We start from the raw sequence: 21,531 nt of genomic DNA on the forward strand, positions 1-21,531 counted from the left end.
GTATAATGTATTAATAAAATATATATATCTGTACTTCTGAGAGGTAAATGAAGGATGATCCAAAAAACCTACATGGTCTTTATAGGATGTTAAAATATTTATAAAGCTAACTGACTTCAGTTAAAACAGTCTATAGGCTGGATAAACTTTCATTACTGCAGAAAAGATGGAAAGGGACTGTTTACAAGAGAGTAGGCTCAGATTGGATGCCAGGAAGAAATTCTTCCCTGCGAGGGTGGGGAGGCCCTGGCATAGGTTGCCCACAGAAGCTGCGGCTGCCCCATCCCTGGAAGTGTCCAAGGACAGATTGGATGGGGTTTGAAGCAGCCTGTTCTGCTGGAAGATGCCCTGCCATGGGACTGGGTGATCTTTAAGGTCCCTTCCAACCCAGACCACTCTGTGATTCAATGATAAATCATCATTATCACAGTGTAACTAGAAATATCTGTCTAAATTGAAGCATTGTTCAATAGCCTCATGTGGTATAAGAACTTTCTAGGGAATGCAAGGTGTTTTGTTGGCTTTGTGTTGGTTGGGTTTTGGGCTGGTTCATTTTCCAAGAGAGAAAGAAGGCAATTGGATATTTTTCCAATCAGTGTTAAGGTTAATTGGTCAAACATTCATGCAGTCATCAACATTCAGAGCTTGAACACACAGCCTGTGTGTGCACAAATGATGGATGGAGATTGTGTGGACAGCACAGGGCTGCAGATGGAGACAGCACAAACTGAGAATGTCACTGTATTCATGCCACATTCTGGGAAAAACCACCCAAACCAGACTGGTGATGGACACAATCACTGCACAACGCAGCGTCCAGGCACCATGCAGAGCAGCCAGCTGGACAAAGTGAGCCTTTAGAAAGGCAAACAGGTATTCTATCTATTTTATCTGTGATACATTCTGTATCACATCAACAGGCCTTACAGGCTCTACACCAAGTCCTTCAAAGCAGATTTTCTCCACTAAGTGCATGAGACATTACTCCCATCATCTCAGAACTGGCTCTGTCTCAACCAGGGAAATTACATTCAGCACTGTATTTTAAAAACACAAACTGGAACAAGTTCAGAGGAGTTCAACAAGAATTAAAGCAATTTTGGAAAGGCATGCTAAAATGGAGAGTCTCTAAAATAATAAAAGGCAAACAAAAATAGAAAATATGTAAAATCATGCTCTAAGAAGTGATTAACTACTTTGATTTCTCTTCAAATACAACACTGACCTGAGGCAGTAAAGACAGAAGGCCCTGTAAGGAAAACATGTGAGGATTTCCATTTCTCCTTCAAGAACATTTATAAGAAACTATGCATAAATAAAAGGGAACTTTTGATAGAGAAAAAGAATGTAGGGCAGAAGAAAAACTGGAGAGCAACCTGTTATTGAATCCATCATCTTTTTTACTGCATTTCATGTACAGTTTTTTAAGCCTGGTAACAATCCCAGGACTATTCTGACCTAAGATTACCTTTACCCCACAAATTTTAAAGACAGACATTTTGTGGCTGTAACAGCATGATTAATTTATGAATTATTCCACATATCACTCCAATGGAATAAAAGATAAACAGACCCCCAGCAAGTTTCTGTAATACCAATGGTGTTTTCACACCTAGATGCTAATCCTCCAATTTCCAGTTCTTAAGAAACCCCACAGGAATTCCAGGCCAAGTGATTCTCCCCCAGGTGAGAGAATTCTAGGTCTGTTTGCTCTTTGGGTGTGTATAATATATAGTCATCACATGATGTATATGCACCTCTGTTTCAAAAGGAAATCCTGATTTGTTTCCATGCTTTGATTGCTGTGGACAAAAAAAAAAAAAAAAAACAAACTAAAAATACCAGAAACTGGCAAACTCAACATATGTCATAAATATGCAGGCAGCAGATTAGGAATGAAAGCATGGAATAAATCCTGAGGGATGCTGATATAAGGCACTTCAAAAATTCAAAGGCTGAGTTTCTCTTCAGAGAGGGGTGGTGCAAGAGTTCTTACTAGGTGATGCATTTCCCAAAATATGATCTCTTCTTGCATAAAAAGGGAGCCTTCTGCAGGAAAAGGGGCCACATCAATGTCATAGGAAATGTTTAGAAAAAGAAATAGGAGACATTCACAGTCCTCAAAGTGCATGTGCATTTACCTATAAAAATGTATTAATAATTCATGATAAATTTAACTGATAACAATGCTGAAAATTTGACCAAATACAAAATTTCTCAATTTTATCCCTTATTCTCATGATGGAAATGCATTTCTGGTGCAAATAAATAACAGAAGTAGCCTAACACCTCTCCTTAGAAATGCAACAAATCTGGGAGCAAGCTCTTTTAATCAACCATCTATTCCAAAATGGGGAATTTTTCTTTCCTCTCAGGGTAGGAACATTATTTGTGGCACCGGAATAGGAAAGAATACATTAAGTGCTGACAATCTCCAGGATTTGAAAAATAACAGAAAAAGACAAAACAACCCACAGTCTTACCATGACTAAATGTGGTCTCTTGAAATATGCCCGATACTGGAATTAAGTAACTGTAAAATTGGGCAACAAGAAGTCAACCTCAAAATTACAGAGTCATAGAAATTATGGTTGGAAAAGACACAGTAGGTCATCCAGCCCAGGTCATTTCCAAAACATTGCAGTTCTCAGACAGTCATGTCCTAAAATGCTTGAGAAGCTCTCCAGTCACATGCCATGAAAGGAAGGAAACTTTCCATGCACAAGGAAAATGCAAGCCACTGAATTTTGAGAAGGTTTTATCAACAAGTTTGAATCCACCAAATGGAACAGTAAATTCTGCCAAAATTCAGACCAGCAGGTCATCCAACCCAAGCTCCTGCTCAAAGCAGGGTCAACACTGTATTTCAGATGAGGTTGCTCAAGGCTTTCTCCTGCATGGCTGGTAAGGCTGCATGATGGATTTATTCAGATTGATGTGCATACCTGAGAAACTCACAAGATTTACTGTGCCAAATCCAGTCACCAAAGCCTGGCCAGCAGCTTAAACCAGGTCATGAGAACTTTGTGAAATGCACTTGCCTAACAGACACACCAAAAGCATGTTTTTATACACAGGAAGATCAAGAGCCATTCCCAAGAAATAAGGCAGAAAAATGTAAACTGGGGAAAAAAAAAGCCCCTTGTTCCCATTTCAACAGTTAGGGGGAGAAAGAACGTTGTAATCCCACCAGAAATCCTGGTATTCTTCATATCCAAAAGGCAAAAGTGGTGGAAAGACCAAATGGTGAATTAGGACGAATTCATATCCACCTCTGGTTAGTGAGAATTCAAATTAATCAAGTCTTGATAATCTAAATTTGTCTAGGTAATAGAGATCTGATTCTGCCAGGTACAATCAAGTGACTTCTGTATAACCTGTCCTGTAAGTTTGAGTTTGGGGCCGAATTTTGTACATTTTAATAGAACACCTGACTGCACATACTGCTTTTTGTTTTGTCAGTATGGTGTGTGTGGAGCTGCCTGAGGGTGGGGCTGCTGCATCTGTATTTCTGGCAAACCCCAGGGTAATTCTCTATCTATGACAACCTATCACTTTTATTTTCATAATTTTCATATTTCACTTTTATTTTCATATTTCCTATATTTCCTAAATGCCTCAATGCCTCATCCAATGTGTTCAGTCCAGGACAGGCTTATTAGTTGTCCCTTGACTAGACATATTATAGGCCACAGCACTTGAAGAATAAATCTTTGGCTAAAACTGCAGGTTCCAACAGGTTCCAAAAAGTCTGCTCAGGATAAGTATGAGATGTGGAAAAAAAAAAAAAAAAAAAAAATCACCAAACTAAAAAGACATAATTTAGAAAGCATGTACAGTGGCAATACCTTTGTGATAAGAGCAGGACAGACTAAAAATTTCTGTATCACCAAGTTCTAACTAGCTCACATGCACTTTTCCCCATGGCTTTCACCAAAACTCCAAGTACCTCTTACAAATGTTAAAGTTCAGGAACAAACTTCCTTCTTTTTACCTAGCTGATACAGGTTTTTGTCCTGATCTATACCAATTACAGCTGCAGGATAAGTACTTGGAATCCTAAAAACTTATAATAGCTACTAAGCCATTAATTGGAAAAATTTAATTACAGAATACACATATCCCAAAAGATACCTAGCTCAAGAAAGAACAGAATATGAATGCAAAGCATGATGGAAACTAAAATACATTTGAGTATTTGTAGAATTTCCTACAGAAGAAAAACCACCCTAACAATTCTGCATGCTGTGTGTCCTGCCAGGACGGACGGACGGACGGACGGACGGAAGGAAGGAAGGAAGGAAGGAAGGAACTTTTTTTACCACTTAGTCCATTTGTCAGGACACCCCCTGAAGTGAGAGATTCAGATCCTGCAAAAAGCATGTAAGATTCCATATCCTATGATGTGATGATCCACACCTAGCATCACCAATAATTTTGAAATAACTCTACTTTCACATGCCAATGCTGCAACTAACAAAACAGTTCCAGAAAAAGCTGTGGCATTTGCATCAGCTTCATGTAGCAAGACCATCTTACACGATTTGTAAGACTTCCATAACTGCCTTTCCCAATGTTAAAAGCCTTTTTAGAAGGAAAAAGAACCATATTGTATAAATAAACACCTTAGCTTCATATAACCTTTATTAAAGAAACTTGAATAATCGCTAGAAATAATATTCTCATCTTCAAGGTACTGAATTTGTATGAGAAAAAACCTCAGAAACTCCACAAAAACTGGTATTAAGATAATCTAAAAAATCAATTCCACAAAAATTTGTGGTTTAGAATTTGAGGGCACTATTCTTTGGCATATATCTTTTGGCTTTTTTAAACACTGAGCAAAGCAGGAAAAAGCAATAAAGCACAAATTTGAAGTCCATTTAACTTCCACAGTTCCACACAAACACAACCACAAAAAAAGAAATTAAGAGTTCCACCTTTAACCACAAGAGGAAAATGAGCTTTGAGAGCTCCTACAGACAGGGCAAGTACTGGTTTTCAAATCCCCTTATGACATAGGAGGGGGGGAAAAAAACAACCCACAGCACCACAGCCTTGTGTGGAAAACATATTCAAGAACTGTCAATTCCTCAACCATATCCTAGAAGAAACTAACAGAGAAAACTGGGAAACCCATGTTCTGTGAAATTCCCCCAACTTTGACAATCATCTACTTAAAAAATATCAGCTTCTTCTCTCTGGATATTTAAAGATGGTTTCAAGTAATACATTACCTACTCCAGCAGAAATATTAAAATACAGTATAATTCAGCATATTTCAATACCTACACAACCTATCTTTCCCAAGACTTAATTCTAACAATTTCAGGAACTCAAGGGTTAGCGCTTCAGTCTTCGCCTTCTTAGATCTTCAGCCTTCACTATAATTGGTTTCTTGGGACCAGAACATGGAAAGGCTAGTTTTTGCTTTATATATATAAGAAAATAAGAAATCACACAGTTAACTATTTTTCACATTTCCCTATTGGCTTCTATAAGCTTTCTCTATCACAAATATCCTTTTAATTCAAAAGCCACACATTTTTACAAAATGCACATAAACTTCTGTGAGAATTCTGGCAAAGTGAATACAATTAAAACATACTGTGCTTTGGAGGAAATCCCCCCAGCCAGGCAATGCGTATAATTAATCAATATCAAATCCAGAACAACAATCTCTGAAACCTGATTCAGACTAATGATAATCAGAAGGTCTGGAACTTAGTTGGTATTCTACAACAACAACAACAACAACAACCAAAAAAAAAAATAGAGAGGTGAGAAAAGCCTGACTTGTCATGTGCTAATTAGGTAATCCCACAAATGCTTGAGAAAAAGTGACCATGGTAGACTAAAAACTCTCATACTTGAAGTATTCTAATTTTACTGGAACCCATAAATTGAACACAGACCTCTAAAAGACAGAGCCAGGCTCTTCTCAGAGCTGCACTGGGATTAGGACAAAACCCTTAGGACAGAAGTTGGAATAGTGAAAATTGTGACCAGATATTGGAACAGGCTGCCCATAAACATGTTGGACGTGAGGATAATCACAAAGAATTACCCTGAAGAATTACCCAACCACAAGAATTATTCCTGGGGATAATCACAAAGAATTTGACTGGACATGGTCCTGACCCACCTGTTCTAACCAGATCTGCTTTACACAGTGGTTTGGATTAGAAAACTTCCAAATGCACCTTCCATGGATGGTCTGTGTTTCAATGTATTCCATTTGATCCAGAACAGTGTCATTAAAAGAAAAAGTGAATCCACTTTTGACATTGTTCTTCAGCTGAACTGTACTCATAACTACCAACATCTGTCCAAGATCATTTATGACTGGGTTTGCTGATGACAGAAGAACCACCCTCAAGAGTGGAGCATGAAAGGGAAAGAGTAGCCCTAGAATCTTCATTGCTCCAGGAGGAATAAAAGGAGTGAAAGCCTAATGAAATGTGCCTGAAGGGAGCCCACAGGAAAGATGGAGACAGACTCTTGACAAGGGCCTGGAGTGACAGACCTAGAGGTAATGGCTTCACACTGACAGAAAGAAGGTTTAGATGGGATATCAGGAAGAAATTCTTCCCTGTGAGGGTGCTGAGTCCCTGGCACAGGGTGCCCAGGGAAGCTGTGGCTGCCCCATCCCTGGCAGTGGCCAAGGCCAGGCTGGATTGGGCTCCAAGCATCCTGGGATAGTGGGAGGTGTCCCTGCCCATGGCAGGGGTTTGAGATGAATGAGCTTTGACATGACTTCCAACCCAAACCATTCAATGATTTTATGTTTCTAAGAAATATTTTCATCATGAGTTCAAAGAAAAAATGTCCTACATAAATCTTTGTATCCAACAGAAATGTTTCTTGAAAAACGCTGAGGTGAACTTTTGGCATTAAGGAAAAAATATCCCGACAAGAAAGCAGAACTGCATGGGGATGCTTCTTCTTTGGAAACGAGAAATTACTTTGTTGGGTAATTCATTAATTTATTCAAAACCTTTCCTAAGAATCATTAAATGGTACTATTTGATCATGAACATGGCAAGACAATTACAAATAGCAACTCTTTTTCTCAAGAAGAAAAGTCAAATGCTTCATAATGAATCATTGGCTCTTTGAGCCAGTTTCAGTAGTCTCAGCTTTTATCTTCCTCTCAGCTTTGAACAGACACAGCGCTTTGCAATTCAGGGGTTCCCTCTCAAGAGGAGAGCTGACATCAGTTCCAAGAATTTCATGCAACCAGTCACTCCCACTATATGCTTGATTTTTCTACTGTGATTTAGGAACACAGTCTTTTTACTCAGAAGCAAATAGAGAGTACAGAAACGCCTCCTCAGACTGGGAATACCAGAACAAACCGTGGATTTTCTTCTACAGTTCATGTCGGATAAACTTAAGAAATGGAGGGTTTAAAAGCCAATAGAAAGGGTCTCATGCTTCAAATGCATTCTTACTCAAAATATTATTGAGCTTCAAGAACTCAGACTGACAACTGAAAATCTCCTACTTCTCCACGTTAATAAGCAGCATTAGCAAATGCAACCAATTCTTCTTACTGCAAATCACAGTAATGTGCTTTAACAGAACTTAAAAAGAGGTGTCTGCACAATGGAGAAGCTTTCCAAGAGTAAAAGGCATCAAGTTCTGCCTCAAGCGAACTTTGTCACAGAACAGGTATGTGAAAATAGATGGTTTGACACAATCTTAGTAACAGTAAGAGCATCACAGCAACAAAATTTAATATAACAACATGTCAAACAAAAATCTAGGTCTTTGAATGCATGCTCATATGGATGTGTGGTAACTTGCACTAATAAATGTCATTAATGTTATGAAAAGAGTGCTCAAGACCTTTCACATTAAGAAGGAATATATGCTTTACAGGAAAACAAAAAGTAAAAAAACCCAACTAAACAAAACCAAACCCAGGGTAATACCAGGTTTTGGCACGATGCACTGCCTAGGAAAATCTGGTGCTGAGTGAATCACTTATTCTAAAAACCAACACTCCTTCATGGGAAGAATCTGTAAAGTAAAAACAGAAAAAAAAAAAAACCTTTAAAAATTCTCGAGATCATCTTGTTATGCACTTAAAAATGAGGCTTTTTTCTCGTAATTAAAAGCAAAATAAGATAGTAAAAGTCTAAATATAAAGGATAATCAATACACCTGATAGTTAAATATTATGAAAAAGATACTCTTTAACTTACATATAGACAGTTAACAAAAACTGTGAAATGTCAGCATGTACAGGCTATCATTCTAATCTTCTGTCAGAAACGTTGACATCTGACTATGGATACTTAAAAAAAAAAAAAAACAAAACCAAAAGAACCCAATAAACCCAAAGAACCCCACAAATTCAGCAGCACATGGTAAGATAGGATTATACTAAATAAATACATTATTTAAGATAGGATTGTACTAAACAAAAGACACAGCATTCTTTTTTCATTCCTCCTATGGACTGGAAGACTCACTTTTCCAATTGATAAAACAACTCCCTCAGCTTCCTCCAAACCCTGAAAGTACAGCACCTCTCACAGAAAAAGGTACTCATTTCAGGCAAGAAAAAAGATACTAATCTATTTCTCTGACATGGCATTATGTCTCAGATTTTCAAATCCTTCTGATTTTATATCACTCAGTTGTTGGTCTTGAAAAAGAAAACCTTAGATAACGCTAATAATATTCATTTCACCCCAATCACCTATTAGAATTTCAGATTTTATGGAAGTTTAATGCAAAAACTGAAACACAACAAAACTGGTCATTTAAAAAACCCTTTGATCATTTGTTTGCAAGCTCTAGATATACTGTTAGAAGCAGAAAAGGTGAAATATTACTCTCCCTCCCACACAGAAAGAAAAATGTATCATCATTGCATCTTTTGGTCCCTTTACTAATACTGAAAAAGAAGACTTGATGCTTTTGTGTTCACATATTAAGCAGATTAACTTGATTTTCCATGCTCTCCAAAGAGATGGTGAAGTTCATGAAGAAGCAACTCACTATGTGACTTAAAATTCCTTTTCATATGACTGTTACAAACCAAACTGGAGAGGTTTCACATTGTCCAACTCCCAACTCATAAACAAGTAAAATCAAAATGCTGATGTGCTTTCCAACAGAAAACACTGCTGCCAGAATGTCTGTGCACATTATCTTTCTTTTTTTCATCTTTGTTTTTGGTCTGCTCCTAAGCATGCAACACAACACTTTTCATCACATGACCTTTGACCAAATGGATATTATCATAATTGTATGTTCTCTGTTGCAATCAAAAATATAAAATATTTATTTCTCACAGAAAGGGCTGATTGCCATCAATGCCTTTGTAATATGCTGAGAGAGCTGCAAACTGAGATTCCAGATTAGGCCAGAGCGAAAACAGGATTTGAGTTCAACACCTAAATGCTTTTCTTTTAATCAGATCACAGTACTTTAAAATAATTTATCACTTCAGGTTGTAGTGGACAGTTATTTATACAAGCACACAGTGAAATTAGAAATAATATACTTGAGAATTCATGGAATTATTTAAGGTAACAAGGGCCTTATATATTCACAGAGGCTAATGGCTTTTGAAACCAGCACTATTTAAAGAGAACTACCGAAATTTATTCAAATTACTATGCACAAGTATCCCTTCTGGCAATGCTGCAAAAACCGACAGAAGGTTTGGGTTCCAAAGTGCAAACTACACGTAGAGTGATATCTTTTAACTATGTTAATTACTGGGCAATTACATAGTCTTCAGTCAGCAAAATTCCCAATGAAAACAAGTTCTGCTTGACTAAAGTCAGCAAGAAAAAACTTGAATGTTACAACAATAACCATTAATGCCCTACACTTACACTCAATAGTAATTAAAAAAAAAAAACATATTTAGCAATTTAAAGTTTCAGGTGATAACTATAATTTTCTGTAGAGGCTTTGACAAAGAAATGAATGTGAATGGCCAACCTCAAGCTAATCCAGCCATCTTCTAAAATATATGATTGTTAAAAAAAAAAATCAACTGAAAAACTCACAGCTATCTTCCTTCACTCATAATTAATAGGCTATTCCTATCATCAAATGACTACTTTCCCCAGGACAAATATTGCACACAGCCCAACTTACACAGAAAATTAATATTGTAAAAAAAATGAATATTGTAAAATTAATATTTCACTAAATAGGAATAAAGAGAAAACCCTTTAAATGCTAAAATAATTTTAAGAAATTCAAACCCAGCGCATTTCATGAGAGCAGCTGCTCAGGAGGGAGCCTGGCTGGCTGGCACCAGAATTCTGACCAGGAGCCTGCCTGTTCTAGTCTGCCTAAGACTAGAACTAAACTCAACTCTGAGACTGTTGGTCTCCTTTCAACTTTCCCTCACTTTTTTATTTGGTGTGTGGGTTCATAATTCAAACCTTGTGGAGGAACCTAGACTGGATTTATAAGCAAAAACTAATCATCAGCCCCTGCTGTACCAAAGACACTGTCAGTGTTCCATCCTTTGTTAGCTTTAGCAACTTCACATGTTCTGCAGTCATGTGGAGTTAAACCAGGTTAAATACACATAAGTTTTTAAATACAATAATTTTTCTATGGGATTGAAGGTTGACATAAAATTTAACATTTAAAAAAAATCTTTTTTAAAAAAACCCTGTTACAACCCCCATTTATTAACTAGAGACTCTAATCAGATTATGGTGTATTTTACACCATGGGGAAATTGAAAAGATTTTAGCATAGATGCTACTGGAAGACAACCATTTAAAATCAAAATGTATTCTGATTTTGAAACAACTTTGTTAACTTTTTTCCTTTTTTTTTTAAAGAAAAAATATTCAAGTACGTTAGAAGGAGAATTACTTCATTTCCGAGTGTGTATTACAAATACTACATCTGGATCATAACTTGTAAAAAGTGATTTACATTTTTGTAACTATTTTTGAGTACTCTTGCTACTCAGAATTCATCTCTTTTACTAAAAACAAGTTTTCAATACAGTTCATATCACAATAATTCAATAAATTAACCCCTTTCATCTTTCCTTAACACACTCTGGAACACATTAAGGCAATTTAGCAAGCCAGAATCTTGTAAAAACATTTTGAAACCTTTTACTGGTAAGTTCATTTTTTAACAGTATTACTTTGGTCCCTCATAAATGAATGACAAAGGTGGTTAACTTCTATAGGTATGCTCTGAAAATACTAGGGATTTACACTACATTATTTCAGCTTGCTATAAGAAAAAAACAAACACCAAAAAAAATCTCAAGAAACAACTACTAGCTTTGCTCAACTGCGAAAATACCACTGGGGCAATACAGGTGTGTGTACCTAGATATAGGTGTATATAAATATATAAAGACAAAGAACACATTTTCACATAGTGAAACACAAGGATCTATGTATAGCAAAATCTTCAGGGCACACAGTCAATTTAAATGAAATAGTTTCCAAACATAATTATAATTTTACTCAGTTTTTGAAATTTTCAAGCATATTAGTTCTTGTCTCTGTTCCACTTAAGGATTCTTACACCAATATGGTTCTTTCATCCCCAACAAAAGGGCAAGTTAGGCCTCTTTATAAACATTAAAGGCAGTTCATAAATTCGTTTGCAAGGATAATTTTACTAAATCCCAGGTACATTTCATATTGATGGAAGTTAAATAGCTGTGTCACACAATTTTGAGTACTCTTTAATTTAACAAGTACTTATGAAAGTCCTAATGCAGAACCTATTCTTTAGCTCCTAATAATCAATCTCATCTGGTCTCAGAGTATCAGTATCTCATTTTATCATTCATCACACGGTGATTAACCTTAAATTTCTGCAAGAATAATATTTAAGTGGATTAAACAAAAGTGGTTTTGAAGTTCTCAGTTTCTGAGACCCCCTCCAGAGTCAGTTTACAATGCTATTGTCCATCAGTGCAAAACAACTGAGACCCCTTCCAGAGTCAGTTTACAATGCTACTGTCCAGCAGTGCTAAACAAATGTGCAGGAACTTGTCCAGAGGGGAAAAAAAAAAAAAAAAAAAAAAAAAAGGGGGAAGGGGGCAGAAAGTGTTTTGGGTTAAAATCAGAGGAAAGGTGAACAAGGCAGATATCCCAGTGGGAGTGTGTTACAGCCCACCCAACCAGGATGGAGACAGATGAAATATTCTCTAAAGGACTTGGAGAAGTCTCGCAATTAATTGCTGGCCCTTTTACTGGGTGTCTGCTAGAAATCCAACCCAGCAGAGGGGAAACAGGACTGCAAGGAGGGCATGAGGTTCTGTAGGGAAGAATTCAAGAGGGTCCAAGCCCAACTAAAACTTAACCTGTCTACCACCATAAAAGACAATACAAAAATGATTTTATAAATACAACAACAAGAAAAGGAGGGCTAAATCTCCATCCTCACTGGATGCAGGGGAAAATAAAAGTGAGAAAGAATGAGGAAAAGGCTGAGGTGCTTAGTGCTGTCTTGGCCTCAGTCTTTAGTAGCAAGACCAGGTGTCCCCAGGGTAGCCAGCCCTGAGCTGGAAGAGAGGGGAAAGGAGCAGAATGAATCCCACATTCCAGAAGATGATGCTGCTGTGCCTCTCAGACACACACAGATCTACAAGGCTGGCTGGGATCCACCTGAGGGTGCTGAGTAAGCGCTGAGAGAGCCCACAGAGCAACTTCCAACCATGTATCAGCAGTCCTGGCTATTTAGGCAGGTCCCAGTTGGCTGGACGTTAGGAAGTATTCCTCCCACCTACAACAGAGAGGGAAGGAGGATCTGACCTGATCTCCCATGACAAGGTGACCCATGTTTTGGATAAGGGAAAGGCTTTGGATTTTTTTACCTGGACTTTAGTAGAACTTATCTTTTTCCAATATCTTCACTAGGAGAAACTGGCTGCTCCTGACTTGAACTTGTGCACTCTTTGCTGGGTAAAATAAATGGCTGGGTGAACAGGCCCAGAGAATTGTGAACAGAGTGGCTGAGGGAGCTGGGAATGTTGATATGGAGAAAAGGATGCTTGGGGGGACCTTCTGGCTCTTCACAACTCAGGAGAGTGGATCCAGATGGAGTCAGGCTCTGCTCCCAGGTAAAAAGGGACAGGAAAAGGGGAAAGAGCCTCAAGCTGTGCCAGGAGATGTTTAGATGGAATATTGGGGGAAAAAAATCTTCCACCAAAGGGTGGTCAAGCACTGGAAAAGTCTGCGCAGGGCAGTGGTAGAGCCACCAACCCTGGAGGCATTGAAAAGACATGGGGATGTGCCAAATGTGGACAGGGGTTAGTGTGAACTTGGCAGTGTGAGGTTAATGGTTGGACCTCACCATCTTGAAGGTCTTTTCCAACCTTAACAATTCCATGATTTCAAACAAAATACAACTTTTCTTCAGTCTGCAGTGGATCAGGCCAAGATACTGATTTTTCACTGTGGCAGTTGTGAACTAAAAGCAAGCTGACTGTGGCTTGTGCATCGCGTGGAAACCTTTTCAGAAACTCACTATTACACTATTTCAGAAGCTGCACCCCATGGAAAGTCCTTTTAAAAGCTTAACTGGCAAATGCATGCTAAAATATTTTGGTTTCCATCTAAATCTACATTAAATTCCAATCCTCAGAGACAGGATTTCCACTTTATTTCTCTCTATACACACACACTAAGCTCAAAAACGGTAACACAGTAATGTGTTGTTAAAATCTTGAAAAAAGCAAGCCTAGCACAAAGAACTTGACTGTAGGTCTCTCCTCCTCAGAAATTTTTAAAAAATCCCAAACATCACTGTGTTCCGCAATAAACAGAAGATACTTACATGAAAACATAGGTATTAAATATAAAAGGATACTAAAACAAATTCAAAGTAAAGCAATTCCATCTTTCTGTAAACCCACCTCAAGATAAAAAAATTCTAGCAGTGGGTTGTGGCAAAGTATTTAGGAATAAAAAACTACATGACCAAGTATTCACAACAATACACAGAATACTGGATAGCTTTTACCTGCATTCACTTTATTCAGAAACCTTAAGGAGACACAGAATAAACATTAAGGAAACACAGCATGAACTCATCATATTTAGTACATTTATTTATTTACAATCCAACGGAAGTTTAGATAACAAAATAATTTCTAAACCTTTGGAAGTTTTGTATTTCGAATATTTAAATTTTATGTGCAATCATTTAACTTGAATATAAACACCTGGGAAAGAGACAAAGAAATTACTTATGAGCTTTTAATTTTAAGGCTTGTAAGGTTGTTACAAAGAATCCTTTCATAATCTTGTATATTGAGATCAAATTGCTTATGAATTGATGTAATGGATTGTTAGTTTCTACTTCCCAGACGAAGGGGGTTTGTTCAGCTGGGTTTTTAGACGTTAAACTACTTCCAGCACTAGCTTAGCTCCTATTTTGCTGCAGGAGATTATATTCTCTTTTTGAGAGCATGGTTATTAACTGATGAAGCACCTCTAAACCTGTTCACCTTCTTCCAGATTTCTTCTGCCTCCAGCTGATGTGCCTGGCACAAGTGCAACAGCAAGGATGTCTACAGCAGTGATTTTCTTGAAATGTCCACAGCTTAGGGCAAGCATCTGTCATCCCTTTCAGCTCGTATTTATTCAATATCCTCTCCCACAGCTGCATCCCCTCCCCAGAGTATTCACAGAACAGAATAGTTCCAGCTACAACAGACCTACAACAATCATCTGGTCCAACAGCCTGAACCCTCATCAAAGGTCAGAGCACATTAGGAAGGGCATTGTCCAAGTGCCTCCGAGACATGGACACGCCTGGGGTACCGACCTGGGAGTCTCTGCCCTGCCTGGCCACCCTCATGGAGGGCACCCCTCAGCCTCCCTCCCTCCGAACTGGACAAACCCAAAGTTTGTCTGGCTGCTCCTCACAAGACGTGCCTTCTATCATATCCATACTGAAGCATGGAATTTCCACTCCATTTTCATACACACTTGTTATCACTTGAAAAAAATGATTGCCATTTATGAATCTTTCATCTTCTACTCAGATCAAAAGGCGCAGTGCTTTGGTGTGCTGAGAGTTCTCATGAATGCCATGGTCCATAGCCAGAGTGCAATTCTGCAGCATGTACAGAAACGAAACCCAATCAGCCAGCACGCTCAAACACTGACAGCAATGTCCCTGTGAACTGCTGTTCTGTAAGTAACATAGCACATTTAATCCCTTTTTCAGTCCTTTGCTGAAGGAAAAGCAACAGCTCTAGTAACAGATCGGAGGCTACAGCCTTGAAATTACTAATTTTCACACTGGAATAATTTGAGTTTGGAAGTTTTGCACTTCAAAATGTGCTTGCACACCCTAAACGCTTCATTTCCAAAGACACCAAGTTTTAAGTACTGTCAGCCCCTAGTGCCAGATTCCAACTGTATTCCTGCAAGCAACCTACCCTCCAGCAGAGATTACTTTGACTCATCTGCTACAGCCTTATAATCCAGAGGAAAGATGAAGAGAAGCAAAAGCATCAATTTGGAACCACCTCTGCTATCAGCTTAAAAAATTTAAATTTTTTTTTCTGAAAGGAAACAAACAGCCCTGACCATTCCTGTTGCACAAGCACCTAAAATCAATTTATGTGCATTCACAAAAATTTGCAATCTTTTCCAGGACTGCAGTAAAATGAGAGGAATATTCCTGGAGTCTATGGAAGAATGGGTCTGAATTGGTCTTTGGAAGAATGGGTCTGCACCTGACTTATGTTTCACTGCAAGTGAAGGCTTGCCTGACTATTTAATATTAGAGTATTATGATGCCATATGTTATCAGATAAAGAGGTTCAAATTTGGTTCTTTAATCAAGAAAAATGCTGAATAGGTGAAAACTCTACATTCTAAAACTTACCACAGTTGTTCATGGGAGCCCTAAAAATCAGGATTTAGCCCTATACCATTTTCACTGAGTGAAAGATTTTTAAAGACCTCAGAGTACTACAAACTGCCTGAGATTTTAGGGATTTTTTTTTGTTTTGTTTTTTGGGGTTTTTTTTGGTACTAAATTAGCTTAGACAGGCTTTCTTAAAACTAAAACATAGAACTTTTGTATATATAACACAAGACATATTATTAAGCTAAATCCAAATTCTTTTCTGAAAAACATTCAAATGAATGAATTTTTATCATTCCAAAGACAAATACAAAAACCTGCTTTTCTCTTATGAGCATTATATAGGTATGATAAATAGTTCTCCTTCTGAGGATCCAAAATAACTTTATAAATATTATGCCTATTCCTCTAGCTGTGATTCAAAGGATGGGAACATTTACTAGGCAGTGTCTGTAACAAGGTAATCACAGGAAATTTCAGCTTCATGAACGCTTAAGGCAGACAGAGATGTCACATAAATCTGATGGGAAACTGCAGAAAAACTCCATAAAAATTACATCCCAGAAAACCACTTGAGGAACATCCATTGCCACTTGTAAGTGTAAGTAAAAAAACTTAATTCACTTTTTTCTTAATTCAGAAAGTCCTCTGTGATTACTTAGAAAGAAATTTATGGGTACATAATTCTTTTTCTCCAACCACTCCCTAGAATGGAATTTACATTTTTAATAGTTTAATTGAAAGAGTGAACAGAACCCCCAGAATTCATTTCAGTCACACCTAAAATAAATCTGCCAACTGAACAATGAAAAGGAAAAATAGCCTGCTATGTCAGAAAAGCAAAATTCTTCACATTGGTCAATCCCAACTCTTCAGGATAAAGTAATATCCTACTGTATACCAAGAAAGTTTAGATAATATAATTCTACATTAAGAAAATTACAAAGCACTTGATTTTTATATGTAAAATAGTGCTACTTCTGAAGATTCAGGTCTAGAGAGCAGATACCTTTGCTTAAAAGATGCAAAGTAATAAGGGAAAAATTGGGCTGCAAGAGGCCTTATCAGAAAAGATAAATCCAACTTTCAAATTTAAGGTATTTATTTTAACTAACACCAGCAGGGGTTATTTCCACATAAGTCTTAAGTCATTAGAAGTATAAGGTAGAAAAAAGAAAAACAAGTCCTGCACTTTAAACTTCTGATGTATTCTTACATTTACAAATATCAAAGTAACGAAGTAACGAAACATAACAGATGTTAAAATACAGGGCCTGAAAGTCACCTTGAAACACTTTTCAGATGATCTGCCACTTACACTACACTTAAAGGTAGATTTAGTCCACATGACTTAAAATTTAGAGTCTGTAGCCTGAGACTTGGAGTGTACTGATGGGAAAGCCCTACACAAAAAGCAAGCAAGCAAGCAAACAAACAAACCCAGCTGTAAAAGTTCTGAGCATCAAGACTGGTTTGACAAGAATTTTTCTCTTTCATTATTATAACCAAATTAGTTTTCTTTCAGCAGAAAGAACTTGACTGTAAGGGCATTTGAACATGAAGCACTGCACAGATGGACAGCAGCAGATTACACCACACATGAGGATGTGGGGCCCTGCACACACAAACCACACCTTGAGCACCTGAACATGGGCAGGAAGGCACTGTGAACTGTACATTTAAGGACCCACAGAAAGCGTGTTTCCATCCTTTTCCCACTTGGTGTTGCAAGCTTTCCTGGAAGCTGGGTTTTCAGCAGCAATCCAGCCAAGCCCTCAGAGAGACACGCTTAGGTAACTGTCTCAGCAGCTCCATAAAGATTTGGGGAGTTATTGTCCATAAGATTGCAATTCCAATTGTTCCTCTGGAGCAGAAATATGCTTCATAGCATAACTGCATTTTGGCATCTCTAAATTTTTGTGGTTGTCATTAGCCTGACACCACAGAAGCAGCTAACAGTACCTAAACAGCAGATACTCTTCACCAAGCTCTGGCAGCAGCTGTGTCACTTGGAAAGAAATGTGAAGGAGCTGGCCCAATAGCCCATGGTGCAGAAAACAGCCAAGGAGCTCCAAATCAATTGCAAAAGGACTAAAACTGCACTGGGAGTTCTAGTGAGACATGGTCTGATCACGGTGCCTCCAAATCCTCATGCAGGTTTCTGTGTGAATGCGACGGAAGCAAATGTGTCATCTGGTATGCTCAGTTTTCAACCACAGGTAGAATCAAACTGGTAGGAAGCCTTAAACTTAATTATAACAGTGGTCAGAGAAAGATCTGGATGAAAACAAATCCAAAGGCAACAGACCCTATTTTAATGCCAATTGTCTCAATCTGGTATGCACATGACCCACCCATCCCCTCAGCTGAGCTACAGTAAAACATCATCTCAGCTTCAGTGTCCCAGACTAACAGCAGAAAGTGTTACTGGTGGAACAATTCACAGAGACACACTGAGGCACAGGGCACATAAACTTATCTCCCGTATTTAATTGTCTTCCTTTCAAAATATGATTAAGAATCTCCTTAAGAGGCCCTGGAAAAAGGCTCTGGGATTATCTACCCTTCATTGAGCTTCCAAGCATCATCTGTTTGAACGCTACTGTGATTTTCTTCTTTTAGATCCTACCAGCCTGAGGATCACTACTGCACTCAACAGACACTGTCTGCCCTGCAGCCTGTGTTTGAGGATGGTCAGCAGCCTGCTTCCAGTATTAGGGAGGGAGAAACTGATAGCCCCTGAAGGAAAAACAAGGAAGTAATTACAACACTTGCATCAACATTTACTTTAGACAGTCAAGCCACGGATGTGGAGGCCCTCAGATCATGGTCATATATTCAAAAAATATATGTGGAAGAGCAAAACCTGAAGAACAGAAAGGCAAACAGCCAGGAAGTGCTGAGAACAAAAACTATGAAGCAGGTGTACTGAAACAGGAGTCCAAGCACTGTGACAAACACTACCCGTAGTTCCATTAAACTGCTGCAGTGAGGCAGCAAAAGATGAGTTCACTGTGTGCAATTGATAGGCAAAAAGGATTGCTAAGAGAGAAAGGAAAAGCTTCTTATGAAATAAACTAGAGTCTACTGACAAGAACCAACGCTGCAGGCAGAACTCATCATGACAATATCCCAGAGCAGAAGGGTGGGACTGGGCACCAAGGTATCAAGAGTACACAGTCAACCGTGTTACACAGATCAGAAGCCTCAAAACTCCTAAAATATTTAAAGACCAGATTTACAGAAAGTGGTTTAGATGCCTGAAGATTCTGAGAGATTTTCAGGAATACTTCAACACCTAACTCTGTTTACAATAACAAATACTAGGCGCCCACGCACCTCTGAAAAATCACGCAGGATATTTCACAACTGAAAGATTCTGGACAATGTTTGAAAACTTGGCCACGTACAAAGAACTCATAGCCAGGATTTCCAAACCTCTGGGCTAGAGAACTATTCCAAGGCTTCTCCCGTTGACAGGAACACCAATTTTCTGGTGCAGTGACTACAGCTACAACTCTCTAGAAAGTTAAAGAGAAGGAAAGCACAGGGAAGGAAGGCAGGCCCCTGCTGCTCCTCTGAACTAACTCTAAAATCCCCTTTTGTAGCGACCCTCATGCCCCATCATTAAGGGCATCACCAGTGCCACACACGGCTGTCAGTGCTGCGGCACAGGGAGGGCTCGACAGGGCAGGCAGGTGAGAGGGCAGATGAAGGAAAGAGAAGGAAAGTGCAAGTAGGAAAAGGCAGGAGAGGGCAGGTGCTGGCAGGAGGAGACAGGTGAGGGCAAGTGAAGGCAGGTGGAAGCAGGTAGAGGCAGGAGGAAACAGTGAAGCTGCAAGCAGCTGGAGGCAGGAGAATGGCGGCAGGTGGAGCGGGACCGCGAAGGGCCCATCCCTGCAGCCACGCTCCGGCCGGGCTCTGCCGCCCGCTCGGCCGGCGCAGCTCCTGGCTGTGAGCCGGGGCTGGCAGGGCTGTGACCCGAGGCTGGCAGGGCTGTGACCCGAGGCTGGCAGGGCTCGGACCCAGCCGGGACCAGCCCCCGCTGCTGCCGGCCTGCCCCGTCCCCGCTCCCGGCGGCGCGGCCTCACCCGGATGTGGATCCGGCCGCCCCCCCGCTCCCCGCGGCCGAGGTCACCTTGATGCCTCCGAGCGGAATTGTCTGTCCCCAGGCTGGGTTGTCTCACCTTGTGTAAACGCAACTGATGGCGTCAGATAACTTCTACAATACGAGTTGCTTAATGAAGGAAACAACCTTGTGTTTGTAGCATTGCGTAAGATTGCATCACCGGATAAATATGCATTAGGTAGGCGGAGAGCGTGGATTAGATAGGCGGGTCCATGTGAGTTTTGCTTTACAAAAGATTGCGAGCTCTTACCACCTGAGCGTGGTTTGTGGAAACCCCCGCTGTGCGCCCTTTAGAGAATAAACAGTATTCATTCTGTAAACTTTCTGGACTTCTCTGTTTGTGTTTAGGGAGCTCCTGAAGTCGGGAACAGCCCCCGCAGCTCCGGGCGCTGCTGCTCATCCCGGCCGGGCTCGGGGCCGCCCCCGCCGCTCGCTGATCCTGCCGGGCAGCTCTAGAATCACGGCTGGCTGGAATCAGGGCTGGCTGGAATCACGGCTGGCATCACCTCCGGCATCATCCCCGGCCCTCGATGGAGCCTCTGCCCCTTGCCCTTGGGTTCCCGGTCCGTGTTTGCTCACCCAGCCCGACCGTAGGCTCGGTGCGTGGCAGAGCGCCAGCGGTGTCTCTTCAGTGTCATCCCAGAATCACGGGATCCTCAGGGTTGGAAGGGACCTCTGCAGAGCATCCAGTCCAGCCTCTCTGCCAGGACAGGGTCACGCAGAGCAGGTGGCACAGAGGTGGGTTTGGAATGTCTCCAGAGTGGGAGTATCCACACTCTCCCTGGGCAGCTCTTCCAGCACTCTGCCATCCTCAGTGGGAAGAAGTCCTTCCTCGTGTTAGAATGAAATTTCTCGTGTTTTAGTTTATGGACTTTGCTCCTCATACTGTCAGTGTGTACCACTGGAAAGAGTTTGGTCCCTGCTCTTAGCACTCCTTTGCGATACTTATCTGCATTAATGAGGTCCCCTCTCAGTCCTCCCTTCTCCAGAATAAACAGCCCCAGCTCCTGCAGTCTCTCCTCACCAGAGACCTGCTCATCACTCATCCCCTTTGTGGCCCTTTTCTTTCTTGTACTGAGAAGCATGGAAATGAGTCAGGAGCTGGCAGGACAGTGAGGATCACACCAGCCCGGGGCTGGGCAGGAGGAGATAAGCCTTTGTGCCATTCTAGGAGAAGACATGGCATAAAGAGGCTGAAGTAGGGCAAGCAGCCGAGCTGTGAATGACACATTGTGATGAACTGGAAAAACAACTGGTTAATTTCACTACAAACCTCTTTTGTGAACAGAACTGTGTCAGTATCAAGTAGAAAGGTACTTAATGAACAGTGCATTAAGGGTCATAAAATTAAAAAGATGTAACGTTATGCCACTGGAGCAGTACCTTGCAGCAGTTTCCTATTCCATACTACATGAAGAAACATAAGATCACAGAATTACAGACTGGTTTGGTTTCCAAACAGGCAGGGACACCTTTCCACTACCCCAAACTGCTCCAAGCCCTGTCCAACTTGACCTTGGACATTTCCAGGGATGGGGCAGCCGCAGCTTCTCTGG

At 40.0% G+C, this 21,531-nt stretch overlaps 1 protein-coding gene across 4 annotated transcripts in view; it reads right to left on the reverse strand.

Annotated features, from left to right (window-relative positions):
* CCDC91 (coiled-coil domain containing 91) overlaps nt 1-20,665 on the reverse strand; it is a 114,393-nt gene extending 93,728 nt beyond the window's left edge. For 3 of the 4 annotated variants that reach the window (XM_084206021.1, XM_084206023.1, XM_084206024.1), the window contains exon 1: nt 20,034-20,098. The gene's annotated coding sequence lies outside the window, so the exon portion shown is untranslated. Of the gene's footprint in view, nt 1-20,033; nt 20,099-20,554 lie in introns of those variants that run through there. The other variant, XM_084206022.1, reaches the window with a different exon arrangement.
* Between the last annotated feature and the right edge of the window lie 866 nt (nt 20,666-21,531).

This window comes from Fringilla coelebs (assembly GCF_963513975.1).
Source record: "Fringilla coelebs genome assembly, chromosome: 5".
Taxonomy (NCBI): Eukaryota; Metazoa; Chordata; class Aves; order Passeriformes; family Fringillidae; genus Fringilla; species Fringilla coelebs.